This window comes from Condylura cristata, unplaced genomic scaffold (genome assembly GCF_000260355.1).
Source record: "Condylura cristata isolate star-nosed mole 26May11 unplaced genomic scaffold, ConCri1.0 scaffold00010, whole genome shotgun sequence".
In the NCBI taxonomy this organism is placed as follows: Eukaryota; Metazoa; Chordata; class Mammalia; order Eulipotyphla; family Talpidae; genus Condylura; species Condylura cristata.
The window spans coordinates 245,034-245,503 of NW_004567111.1; the positions used below are offsets into that span (position 1 = coordinate 245,034).

General features: G+C 77.0%; 1 protein-coding gene across 1 annotated transcript in view; it reads left to right on the plus strand.

Moving 5' to 3' along the window:
* Positions 1-324: 324 nt before the first annotated feature.
* The window catches only part of LIG4 (ligase IV, DNA, ATP-dependent), a 6,365-nt gene continuing 6,219 nt past the window's right edge, over positions 325-470 (plus strand). Inside the window, exon 1 of the mRNA XM_012723152.1 lies at positions 325-379. The gene's annotated coding sequence lies outside the window, so the exon portion shown is untranslated. The remainder of the gene's footprint in view (positions 380-470) is intronic.

Consider the following 470-nt stretch of genomic DNA (forward strand, 5'->3'; position numbering starts at 1 on the left):
TTGTGTCGCCAGGAAGAGTCACCCACGACGTGACGCCGAGCCCTAGGCGTTCACTGTAGTCACGCGGTCACGGAGTTGCTCCGCGGGTCCGCAGCTCCCGGCGGGCGCAGCGTCCCCGCGCCTGCGCACTTCTCCGCGACCGACGCGCTCGCTCTCCCCGCCCCCCGACCTGGGGGTGCGAGTGCGCCTGCGCACCGCGCCCCTGTCGTCACGCCTCCCGCCGGCAGGTGCGACTGCGCCTGCGCACCGCCTACCGGCCTTCACCGCCTGCCCGGGCGCGGGGGGCGAGTGCGCCTGCGCGGTGCACAGCTGGCGGAACCGGCTTACTGGCGGCGGTTCCCGCTTGGGTGGCGTCGGGAGCGTCCCGGTCTGGCGTCAGGTGCGGGTTCGGCGGCGGCGGGCACGGCCGGGAGGCTGGGCGGGGGCGTCCGCCTGCCAGCCTGCCCCGCGGGGAAGCGAGCGCGGCGCGG